The sequence below is a fragment of the Passer domesticus genome, chromosome 7, assembly GCF_036417665.1.
Source record: "Passer domesticus isolate bPasDom1 chromosome 7, bPasDom1.hap1, whole genome shotgun sequence".
Classification (NCBI taxonomy): Eukaryota; Metazoa; Chordata; class Aves; order Passeriformes; family Passeridae; genus Passer; species Passer domesticus.
Genome location: NC_087480.1, coordinates 37,767,066 through 37,779,147, shown reverse-complemented (window position 1 = coordinate 37,779,147; position 12,082 = coordinate 37,767,066). Strand labels below are relative to the sequence as shown.

The 12,082-nt window shown below is 42.0% G+C and overlaps 1 long non-coding RNA gene across 1 annotated transcript; it reads left to right on the top strand.

Moving 5' to 3' along the window:
* The first annotated feature begins 4,736 nt into the window (after positions 1-4,736).
* Positions 4,737-11,851, top strand: LOC135304126 (uncharacterized). Its single transcript, XR_010365568.1, has 3 exons — positions 4,737-4,871; positions 10,172-10,392; positions 11,363-11,851. It is a non-coding gene; the product is annotated as an uncharacterized LOC135304126 (long non-coding RNA).
* Positions 11,852-12,082: the final 231 nt, after the last annotated feature.

Below are 12,082 nucleotides of genomic sequence, written 5' to 3'. Positions count from 1 at the left end.
ATATTGTTCTCCGTGGCTGTTTTCACAGTGGGAGTTGCAAGAAAAAAGTCACAGGTGTCAACACTGAATGTTACTCTAATCCTAAAGGGGAAGAAAAAGCCTCTTCTTGTTAAGGTTATGAAAATGAAATTTATGATCTTTTCCAGAAAAGGCAAAGGATTTGCTTTAAGTAGTGGCATAGATAAAAAAACCAAACCATGCATGGCTTTATTGCAGACATTTAGTCTCACATTCACCAGAAAATCAAAGCTGCAATGTTGGAATAGCGAATACTCAAATTTCCTATGTCATGTTATCCTCTGAGGGTCTAAAAAAAACCCAGAAAAATTGTACTCAAAAGAGCCAGAAATATATTTTTTCCTAAAACATCAGGATCACCTTTCTTGACCTGTGAATTACTTCCATCAATTAAATATTAATCATATCCTAGATGGAATTTTAAAGACTATTCCTGATCTATGGGGAATTATGGCCTTTCATCATTTAGAATCTGTGAGGATGTTTTGGTTACAGCATGGAATCATAGACTGGTTTGAGTTGGAAGGGACCTTAAAGCCCATCCAGTGCCACCCCCTGCCATAGGCAGGGACTTCCACTATCCCAGGTTGCTCCAAGCCCTGTCCAGCCTGGCCTTGGACACTGCCAGGGATCCAGGGGCAGCCACAGCTTCTCTGGGCACCCAGAGAAGGGCCAGGGCCTGCCCACCCTCACAGGGAAGGATTCCTTCCCAATATCCCATCTAAATCTTCCCTCTCAGTTTAAAACTGCTCTCCCCTTTTCCATCATGACTGGCAGATCTAAAATATCACCCTGCAAAAACAAATCCCTTCATTCCTGACCTCCAGGGCTTTTACAATACAGAAAAGAAACATACTGCTGCTTTTTCTGGCTTCCTAATAGCAGTGTCAAATACACCTGAATACCTCCCCTATGACAGGGTGCAGACACAAACATGCTTTCCCTCCCTCTGGACTTCTGCTGAGTAGGATTGATACTGCCTGTGAGCAGGAGAGATGTGATACTTCTCTGACATAAAGGAATATTATCTTTGTTCCACAATTTGGTTGGGCAGCAGGGCACTGGGCAGACTGGAGAGTGTTGGTTTGCTCTAGGATTGTAACTAGATATGTGAAAATTCCATTTAAGTTGGTAAAGAAAAATTACTACATCTTTTATTTCCTCCCTTTCCAAAGAAGGAACAAAGTAAAATAAAATATGGAAACCTACCAAAGGAAGATGCTAAAGAAGCTATTTGTGTCTGCAAGTGTCTGCAATGCCACTTGTTTAAAAAGTCACTAAAGAAATCCTATAAAAACCTGATTGCTAAGATATTTTTTGCTAACTCATCAATCAAGATAACACCAGAATTGGAATAGATAACACCTGCAATTGAATTAGTGCGGGTGCTTTTCCAGCTCCCTATGGCAAGGAGGGAGTCTGTCTCTTTTCCCAGGGAACCAGTGGTAGGACAAGAGGAAAGGCTTCATGTTGCACTAGGAGAGGTTCAGGATGACATTTCCTCACTGAAAGACTGGCCAGGCATTGGAAGAAACTGTCCAGGGAAGGGGTGGAGTCACCATCCATGGAAATGTTCTAAAAGTGAGCAGATGTGGGACTTTACAACGTGGTTTACTGGACATGAAGCATTTGATTGAAAGTTGGACTTGATGATCTTGGAGGAGTTTTCCAACGTTAATGATTTTATGATTCCACAGCCATAATAATTTCTAAGTGTATAATAAGCCATGCTGTGAAAATGAGATAATATTTTTATTAGACCCACTTTTTCCTTATAGAAAAAGCACACAAAGTTGCGGACCAGCAGGATTGATTTTAAAAAAAGCAGGTCTGTTCTGTCTTGAGTGAAGCTCCAGCTCAGCCTGCTTCTGCAGTGCTCAATTCAGTCTGAAATGGTTAATTTAAAACCCACCAGGATGGGAAAAGCCCCACAAACACGTTGCTTTTGGTGTGCTATTGTCTGAGTGGAAAGCACTCCCTGAACCCCACATCATCTGAACCATCTGCTCCATAAAACCGCAAACTCGCCTCGCAACTCAAATTCGACAATTTCATCCCAATTTATTGCCAAGATATTGCCTTTTCAGTGGTTGACCTCTGGAGCTGGATGTCAAGCACTCAATTATTTTCTCACATCAGAAAGTTCTCCCAAGAAGTGATTGAATTCTTCTGGAATGAATTTTTGCTGAGGCACACCAAACTCTCTTATGAGGCGCTGAGGGTTGTACGGCGCTAACGCTGTTACGGGCCCCCTCCCTCAGCACTGCACCTGCCTGTAAAACGGGTTATCCTCCCAAATGGTGACCTTACCAACAGCCCAGGATTAAAACTTACCTCACTGTTTCATTTTAATCTTTCCAGGAAGCTTTCAGACTGTTTTAATAAAAGATTGTCTAACAATTTAATAGAGAACAACTCGCTGCACAATGTTTTTTTATGAGGGGCTGTGGAAGTACTAAGGATATTATTACAACCTCTGGTAAGAACTTGGGATTCATTATAAAAGTTACAGCTTTTACAGTAATTTCTGCCAAGCCTGGCTGCTATCATCACTGCTGTATCATAGCAGAGGCTGCAAAGAGTAACTAAAACACTGGGAAATTGAGATGCAGCCCCAAGCCCCCTGGACCTCATTTACTGTCAGTGTCCATTGCACTTCCACATCTTGACACATCTTCCAGCTAATGAGCAAGAACAAAGTTTACAGGCTTCACTCATTAAAATGCACAGCCCAGTTCTCATTTGCATGAAGCCCAAGGTACATTTTTGCCCTTAACAGTTCTTTAGGTGCTCTCTTTTGGCTGATCACATAAAATGGGGGAAAAGAAGGGAGAATGCATCTTCCACTAATTGAACAAAGGGATGAGTTTAAAATGGGTAAAGGCAGCAATGCACTGAATTCCCAGAGGCACCTGCCCAAATGGAGGCAGTTCCTTTGGAGCACTGCCTTCTCTCTGCTCCCCTCTCTGCTGGCTTGTTCCACTTCCCAAAGGAAAATTTATAATACCTTCAAATTATAACTCTATACCTCGTGGCACTTCCAGCCAGCCTGTAAAAAGCAATTAAAATAGAATATGCAGAAGGAATATAAACCCTCTTGATTCAGATCTTAACTAAATCTCCAATTAGAAGTTACAAAAACACTTTTCCTGGAGGTAAGTTAGTCTGTAATTGTCTTATTGCAGTTGTCAGGGACTTTTCCCCTTTCTATCCAAATTCTTAACAGGCTGAAGGGTTTGGGGCTTTCAAAATCTAATAGAGATCAGGCAAGCTGAGCAGTGTCACTGTCACTTCATCAGCAGGTTTGCTCAGTGTTTCACCTGAGCCTCAACCAAATGCTGAGGATGGGAGTTACACACTTCACTGGATGTACCATCTTTCATATAACATGAAAAATTCACCAAATATGGTATTCATTATACCCAAATTTCATTATTTGGGAGCCAAACTCATTGCATCTGGCAATGGTGACTCACAGGGAGCTTCCCTGCATGTTGTTATTGTAATTCCAGCAATAATATTTTTTTTCTGGGAGTTGGTGTAGGAAGGAACTGAGTTGTCCTCAAGTTTTCCTTCCCTTCTCTCACTCTTTTTTCAAGATAAAAAACTTTACTAATGATTACTTTTAATGGAGGATTCTTTTTTCTTCTTTTCTTCTGAGTTAATTATAGGCTATTGAGGTGAATTCTTAAAAAAATCCCGAATTTTTATTTTGAGTTTGACGCACTTTGTATAACCTTCCACTACACAATCAGTGTTGCATCTGAAAGAAATTACTTGGCTGCATTTCCTTTTTTATACAAAACCATGACTTTTTTGGCTCACATTACATTTTAAGTTAGTTTACTGGAACCAAGCCATTTTACTTGATTCATTTATTCATTTCATTTCATTTCATTTCATTTCATTTCATTTCATTTCACTACTTGCTTATCTGCTGAAATAAAGTCTATAATTTCTGTTTGTTGCTGGATTCACAATAATTATGTAACATATTACAAGCTAAAGATTTTGTCTTAAGCTTATGAATTAAAAAAAAATAATTAAAGCACTCTGCTTTTTGTCTGAATGAGGCAAAAGTATACAGGAGAAGAATCCCATAATTTCCAACTAAAGGAAGCAGTACGAGGATCTTAAGATCACTAAGAAAAATAAGAAAATGAGAAGTAATAGAAGAAGATTACTTTATCATTAGAAAGTAAGCACTTCACATATTGATCTGTTTTTGAGAAAATACACAATTCATATTGCCAAAAATATCAAGTACATTTCAGACTTTTATCTTTGCAACATACACAGAGAACAATTACTCTTTGTACAAAACCAGCAAGGTGTATAAACTAATTTACTGCCTCAATGGCTGTAATTAATGTTTCCTAACTCAGCTCAGGTCATACAGACCACATTACACCTGTAATTCCCCCAGGTCATTGGTAGTACATCTCCACAGAGCTGCTCAAAACCATTCCCAGGCCATGTTTTCTCTCTGGAAAGTGAAGATTACCGATCCTGCTGTTTCCCTGGAGGACTGCAACATTACCAACACCATAAATTCTGTAAAGACTGTGTAATTTTACAAAGAATGAAGCAAATTACAGGAGAAATTAGAGAAATTATGATAGAAGGAAAATAGGGCATTATTTTGACTGCCAGAGGGCAGGGCTGGGTGGGACATTGGACACGTGTGGGTGGTGAGGCCCTGGCACAGGGTGCCCAGAGGAGCTGTGGGTGCCCCTGGATCACTGGCAGTGTTGTTGAAGCCATCTGGGCTAGTGGAAGGTGTCCTTGTCATGGCAGGGGGTGGCACTGGATGGGCTTTGAGGTCCATTCCAACCCAAACCAGCCTGGATTCGGTGAGAGCAGGGTGTCAGTGTCTTTCTGATATGGAATTTCTTGTAAGAATTGTTGGGCAGGACTGTGCAGACAGGCTCCTTCCAGTGAGGCCTGGTGTGGTGAGGAGCTGGGGTTTGTTAGGTGGACACTGCACCAGCTGGGAAAGTTTTGCATGTCACCAAACACCCCTTTGGGCCTGGAAGGAAATTTTTATACCTATCAAGTGGTCTTTTCTCCCCCCATTCATCCTACATCTCATTAGCCCTCCCACAGCTGGAGGTGTGAATATCCCTGCTCACTCTCTGCACTTCCCCTTTGAACATTGGCTATGACAGACAAATGATCCTGCATTAATTCCTGTCTAATGTGCTCTCATTGGAATGTAGTCCACCATAGATTTTAAAATTCCTTCAGAGGATGCAGGAGCTCATTATCCATCTTCCTTTGCAGCTCGAGCACATGTGGCTGGGGTATTGCTCTATTAATCATGAGAACCCAAAAGCCTGTCTTGATTTAAGAACCCTGAACTCTCCATTAAACTAATTTCTGTCTGTCAGTCATAACATTAATGATATGATTAACACATGTTAAAGTAACATTAAAGGCTCTGATTTCAACTTGGAAATGAGAGGAAGTGTGTACAGAAGGGTTTTTTCTTGGCTTTTGTCTCTTGGAAGTTCTGGTGATTATTTTAAATATTTTGCTAGTGGCTGTAAGGGAAGAGAAGACATTTCCAGCCCAAAAGTGATCAACAGAACTGCATTGTGATAAGAAATGGATACTTTTGTATTCAGGTGTCTAAGTGCAGTTAGAAAGACTGTTTTTAATATGACATAAATTCCAATTCTAATTTCTCTTTGAAAGTAAAATTTGACATTAAATAATAATATGAAAAGCTCTATGCTCCTATTGGCATATGGACAGCATAATATTCTCAGATGTTTCTGTGAAAATCCTGGCTGAAGCCATATTCTGCATTTATTGCATCTATTTACTGTATATATTAAATATATAGATCATATATTTATTGTAGATATTGCCTAAATGTTAAAAAAAGCAGAGAGAGAGAGAAATATGTAATGTACTGTTGCATAGAATATGGCGGAATTTTATTTTAGGCCTGGCTTTGATTTTCTAGACTTTTATACATTCTGGTATTCTTAATCCAATTTTTGCAGTCATTTAAACAATTTAAATGTTTTTGCTCAATCTAGAGGAAAATAAAAAGTATTTAGAGAAAGTATTTAGAAAGAGATGCGAATTTAAGAGATGCGAACAGAATTTAAGCTGTTGAAGCTACACAAATATAGATGAAATAGCTTCTAAAATGTCCCTAAATATCTTTAAGAATCCAGTGGATTTCTCAAAGGCAAAGAAATAATTCACATTGAATCAAACACAGAGCCTAAGTACATCCCAGGTAGAACTGAGGCCCTTTGGAAGTCAAGGGTAAAATTACATTTCTTTGGAGCCAAGGTCACAAAGCTGATTTTTCCTTCAGGGCCAATTCTCAAAGGTGATTTTATTCTTCTCTTGCTAACGTTGATTAAAGTTTTTCTGTAGTGATACATAGCCCAGTAACTTGCACTAAGCGAATTCTTCTATTATTTTACTGATAATTGGAATTTTCATAAATGATTTAGGTAGGGAAAGACTTCTGGAATCATTAGGCCCAACCATAAACCCAGCACTGCCAAGCCCCTACTGAGCCATTCCCTAAAAATGACATTTTATGATCCTGCATTTGTCACAATGCAGTGATCACATCCCATAAACACCTGGTGAGAGCTCGGCTGCTGGGCAAGCAACATTTTAGGCAGAATAGCTCAGTTTTGCTGGCTAAAATTGTCTTTGCCCATTCTCTGTATTGATTATTATAAATTCAGGAAAATAAGTTTTTTTACCCCTCTTACAGAATGATGGAATTACAGAATAGTTTGGATTGGAAGGGACTTAAAGATCACTTTGTTCCACCCCCTGCCATGGGCAGGGACACCTTCCACTAGCCCGGGTTGCTCCAAGCCCCATCCAACCTGGCCTTGGACACTTCCAGGGATCCAGGGACAGCCACAGCTTCTCTGGGCACCCTGTGCCAGGGCCTGCCCACACTCACAGGGAAGAATTCCTTCCCAATATCCCATCTAACCCTGCCCTCTGGCAGTGGGAAGCCATTCCCTGTGTCCTGTCACTCCATCCTTTGCCCCAAGTCCCTCTCCAGCTCTCCTGGAGCCCCTTTAGGCACTGGTGGAGGCTCTGATGTCTCCCCACATCCTTTTCCTCTCCAGGTGAGCACCCTCAGGTCTCCCAGGCTGGCTCTGGAGCAGAGGGGCTCCAGACCCTGGAGCAGCTCCAGGACTTCCTGTGGACTCTCAGCAGCAGTTCCTGCCCATGCTGGGACCCCAGGGCTGGATGCAGCAGGTGGGGTCTCGGGTGGGCAGAGCAGAGGGGGACAATCCCCTCCCTGGAGCTCCTGCCCCCTCTTTTCATCCACCTGAACCCCTGAGTGCTTCTCCACAGGGCTGCTCTCAATGGCATCCTCTCCCAGCCTGTGCTCCTGTCTGGGATTGCTCCAAACCATGTGCAGCACCAGCCTGAATTTCATGTTGAATTCCATGAGGAATTTTTTGTTACAGTAGGATTTTTTGGCTGGTGCCAGAAAGTCAGCTCTTGGAACAGCAGAGTGATTCCTAGTTGTAATTCCAGTTTTTCTCCCTATGGGCACAGAGATCTGGAGATTCCTTTCACCCTCAAAGGAGACAATATCTTGGCAAAGGTTGTGTCAGAGTTATTTTTGGAATTGATCTGAGCCTCATCCCTAATTAGAAGATGAACAGTTCACTCTGTTGGGTTTCTTTAGGGTCCAAGTGCTGAGATTCCAAACTCTTCCATTGCATTGCAATTTAAGCCCCACCACTTGCTGAGTTTGCTTTAGGGTGGCTGTGCTCCCTTTTCTCCAGGCTGAAAGAGAAGTTCCTCTTATCTCTGGTGCTCAGACACTTCCCCTTAGTGCTCAAATATTCCAGGGATGATTGCTGGTACACAGACTTGTACACAGGCTGCAAGAGAGGACTTCAAACGGTGCTAAAGGGCTTAGAGTTTTCCTGGGAAGCATACCCTCATCTGCTCATTTGCATTTAGACCCTCAAACTCTAAGTATTTGACTTTCTACATCCCAATTGACTGCCTAAGCTATGTTTAGTACAGGAATATTGTCCATCATTTTCCTCATTCCCTTTGTGGAGGACAATGATTGGGATTATGGCTTTAGTAACATGTCCTGGAATATTAAATTCTTTCAAAACCTCAAAGCAGTTCACTTTTGATATGAAAGGAATGTGCACTTCAGAGGTGCTTCACTGGTTTGTCTCAGCAGGGATTCTCCCCTGGGTTTGATGTGAAGCCCAAGACTGAACTGTGCTACACAGTAAATAAACAAACCATTCCAAAGGTTTTTCTTGGCATATGCTGGCTGCACCTACAGATTCCTGTGCTGAGGTGGAAGGCACATTTCTAGCTCAGCACCCAAAACTCTTCTTATCTCAAAGCAGGAATGGTTTAATTTCATTGGGCTTTACGTTGAAATCTTTGCATTTCCTGTACCCCAATATGAGGAACTCAATATTTTAAGTGGAAATCTTTGCAGAGAGACTATTAAAGGTGAACTTCACTTTTTTGGGGCTTTTTTTTTGAGTCTCTTGTCATCCTGGTGCTGGGTTTACAGATGTTCCAGAGCCCCTCTGCTCTGTAGCCAGCCTGGGAGACCTGGGGGTGTTCACCTGGAGAAGGCTCCAGGGAAACCTCAAAGCCACTTCCAGTGCCTAAAGGGGCTCCAGGAGAGCTGGAGAGGGACTTGGGACAAGGGATGGAGGGACAGGACAGAGGGAATGGCTTCCCATTGCCAGAGGGCCGGGTCAGATGGGATACTGGGGAGAAATCCTTCTCTGTGAGGGTGGGCAGGCCCTGGCACAGGGTGCCCAGAGAAGCTGTGGCTGCCCCTGGATCCCTGGAAGGGCCACTCTGAGCCGCTGGTCCAGCTGTCCCTGCTCATTGCAGGGAGCTTGGACTGGTCAACCTTGGAAAGGTCCCTTCAGCTCAAACTATTCTTTGAATCTGAGATTTTCTTTTAATACACTTTTAAGGGTCAAGCTGTGGATGGAACATGAAAGGTGACACTGCTGAACCTTTTTCTGGTGAACAGACACAGAAGTTGTGTCTGAAGTGTGAAGATTCAGGAAGTTTCACCAAATAAAGGCACCTTCAGTTCAGACTGGGAGTTTTTTTAGCTGGAGGTGTCCCTGTCCATGGGAAATGGATGATTTTTAATGTCCCTTCCAACTCAAGGCTTTCCATGATCTGTTGTTCTATGAACTCTGGAATGCCTTCAGGTTTTTTTACTATTTTATCATCATGAAAAGGCAGTGCCTACAGAAAAGCAAACTTTTGGAAATGGAATTCCTGTAGTCATAACATACAAAATTGTTTACAACATAATGGTGAAGTCATTGCAACAGACACTCTTACATTTTACTGTGTGTTGGGGGGAAGGTGTACTGCTATCAATTATTGTAATTTTAGTCTCATAATACTTATCTGATGTCTGTAATTTTATTAGATTTGGAAAAAAAAATAGGTATAACTGGTTTTTTACCTGCTTTCACCTGCTTAAACTTTGGCTGAACTGTGATTTATTCAGGCCTCTTCTCTGAGTTGTGCAGGGAACATTGCACTGTATTAGGGGCAGTTCTAGGATGGGGGACATTAATGGAGCTCTAAAGGTTCCTGATGCCATTAAACTTCTTCTGAATCAGGTTCTGGGTGAAGCTATCAGGCTGATTAAGTTATCCCAGGGAAAGAATCTGCTTTCTTCCTAAAAGGCACTGCAAGCCTTGTGATCTTTGCAGAAGTCCTTACAAACATGTTTTCCTTGCAGAATATCTCAGGATTAAAACAATTGGCTTCTGCAGGGACAATGGGGAATGTTGCAATTCCTATTTAAAAGCTTTTCTTCCCTTCCCTTTCTCCAGTGCTGTAACTTGGAGGCAAACGGGGTGTTCAGCCTGGAAGATGCTGACAGAGGAGGATGTGGGATGAGAGAAGGTGCTCCAGGGGTGGAAATGATTTACTGATGATAAACCCTCTGAGTCTTTTTGGGACATCACAAATGCAAGCAGCAGATCCTGCCTGAAGGCCTTGGTCCTTTTGCTTTTAATTTAGATGAAGAAAGTAAAGTGATCAGCAGTTTGTCCTCAAAGGCTTTTAGTTTTAAAGTAAAAAGTAAAGTAAAACAGTATTTTCTCAAATTTTTTTTTTGCTTTGCCAGTGAAGAAGAGAGGGAGGAAGATTCCCCTGCAGCCCAGGGAAGGACCCAGATAGGAGCAGGTTTTTTTTCCAAAGGATTTGTGGCACATGGAGAAGAACCCTGGCAGAACAAGGGAAGAGTGTGAAGAAAGGAGCAGCAGAGAGGAGCTGTACTGCACTTGTCACAGCCCCCATTCCCCATCCCCAGCACCACTCAGGGGTGATGTGGAGCCTGGGGAGAAGGTGTGGGAAAGGTTTTGTTTTCATTTGGTTTTGTTTCTCATGATTTAAGTCTATTCTTACTGGAAAATGATTTGATTTTCCCTGAGTACATTGTGCCCATGAAGTGATCTCCTTGCCTTTGTCTTGTGGCCCTGAACAACCCTGTGTGCCACCAAATGTGGATCTGCTTAGGGCTCAAACTTCTCACCTATTCCCAAGAGGATCAGAGGGATGGAGCAGTTCTGCCTTGAGGAAAGGCTGGGAGGGTTGGGATTGTTCAGCCTGGAGAGGAGAAGCCTCAGGCTGATCTCAGTGCCTGAAGGGGCTGACAGGAAAGATGGAGACAGGCTCTTTACAAGGGATGGAGGGACAGGACAAGGGGGTATGGACTCAAATTAAAAGAGAATGGGTTTAGATGGGATATTAGGAAGCAATTCTTGGCTATGAGGGTGGGCAGGCCCTGGCACAGGGTGCCCAGAGAAGCTGTGGCTGCCCCTGGATCCCTGGCAGTGTCCAAGACCAGGTTGGATTGGGCTTGGAGCACCCTGGGCTAGTGGGAGGTGTCCCTGCCCATGGCAGGGGGTGGCACTGGATGGGTTTTGGGGACCCTTCCAACCCACATAATTCTGGGATTCTATAATACCCCAAACTTCTCCCTATAAATCAAATATTTCTGAACCATAAAGTCAACTGGGCACCACATTCTATAATGAAGAGAAAATGTTAAAAGACACAGGTAGAATGAGGGAGATAATGATGTTAAAAAAAAGTTACTGGGACTTCAATTTGTGAGCTTTTCATGGAATATAAATGTAGTGTGGAGGGGGACAGCCTTATTCTCCCTCAATGAATCCAGTAAAAATAGAAAATAAAATTCCTTTATATTAAAAATAATGAAAACATTCCAGCTTGAAAGCATGTAGAAAATGTAGAATTGTTCACTTGGATTCTCAGAGTCTAAAACGTTTTTTTTTTCCTTTTATTCCTTTAGTCCTGAATAAAAACCCCTTCACTGCTATCTTAGGAACTTTTTTCTGAAATAGGAGCTGCTCTTCCCTCCTGTCAATCAGGAAAAGTTCCACAGCAACACAGGAGAGGCAAAAGAGATGGTGCTGCTCATCTGAAATGGGATTTTTTTTTTTCTCTATACACACATGCTTGCAACTTCTGGAAGATTCTATCCCTAAAAGCTGAAATAAACATTGCAGACCCAAATTCTACCCCCTCCATTAGTCCTGGTGAGATCATACTCCTTAAATGAAGTTCCATTGCATTTTTCATGGTTTAGACATGATTTATGAGGAAATTACCATCATCTGTCATCCAGAATGTTTCTAGAGGGCACAATAATCATGGCTGTCAATTACTCTGCTGCGGCATTTTGGAGATTTGTAGAATATGTGTATTTTCTGATACTTTGAAGATGACAGCACAGTTGTGTCCTTTTTAGGAGTAACTACCCAAGTATAAACACAGATTAATTATAGGGACAAACCCATTTCTGCTGAGAAAGTTTGTGGACTACAGCAATTAAGTTGTAATATCATTGTGCTGTATAATGTAACCACAGGAAAAAAATATATTCCTGTTAATTTTTCCTAAGATTCTTTATAAAAAATGGCAAAATTTAAATCAAAACTGGGTGTGCCGTGTTCTGTCTGTAGAAGCCCATGGAAGGGCTTGGATAAGATGGTATTTAAGGTCCCTTCCA